We start from the raw sequence: 847 nt of genomic DNA, 5'->3' as shown, positions 1-847 counted from the left end.
CTAAATCATTTAAATGCCATATTCTACAGCTCTTTGAAGTGGTTGAAGATTACCTATCAATGCAGAATACAATCTCTATGTATCTAAAGAACATGATTAGTCTAACTATAAGTATGACAAACATGAATGACTATTGACCTATGAATCTTAATACCTATATAACTTAAAGACTAAGACTTCATATTAGAATATTAAACAATCTTTAAACAACTGTGCAACAAATGAAAACAATGATATCAAAATGTATAAGTATTTTTATCAGAGGTAGAAATGTATAATGCAATATGATAAATATATCCTAAAATTATATCACTATAAAAAATGTCTAGGGCAGAGGTAGAAGCATGTATATATACAATATGACAAAATAACTTTGCCAAGCTATACAAATACTGTAGACAAAAAAGGAACATATTCGATATAATTTAAGAATCTATACCAATGTAAATTGTCTATAAAGAATAACTCACAAGTATTCATACTATTCCTCACTATTATTGTTAGTGTGAATAAGCTCACACTAATCTATTATCCCATCCAATTTCCTTTCTTTTTTTTTCAAAGAGATGCCTGATCCTACATAATTTTTCGCCAACCCCTAACCCTATAACAATTATAATTAACCATGTCCCTAACCCTGAGGACAAAGTTTGTTGGGAGAGGGGATGTCATCCTCTAGAATTACTTCCAGCTGTCATGGGGGTGATGTTCTTTCTATGAGATCCTGTGAAAGTAAAATGATGGTTAAGTTCCAAGATTACTGTCTGGTATAATTGCAAATAGTCTTTGAGTATTCGGTAGGGTTTTTCTGAGGTTCCTATGTGGAGTTCTGGCCAGAACATTGTAA

Source organism: Microtus ochrogaster, unplaced genomic scaffold, assembly GCF_000317375.1.
Source record: "Microtus ochrogaster isolate Prairie Vole_2 unplaced genomic scaffold, MicOch1.0 UNK89, whole genome shotgun sequence".
Lineage (NCBI taxonomy): Eukaryota > Metazoa > Chordata > Mammalia > Rodentia > Cricetidae > Microtus > Microtus ochrogaster.
The sequence above is the reverse complement of the archived record's forward strand: the minus strand, read 5'-3'. Positions refer to the sequence as shown.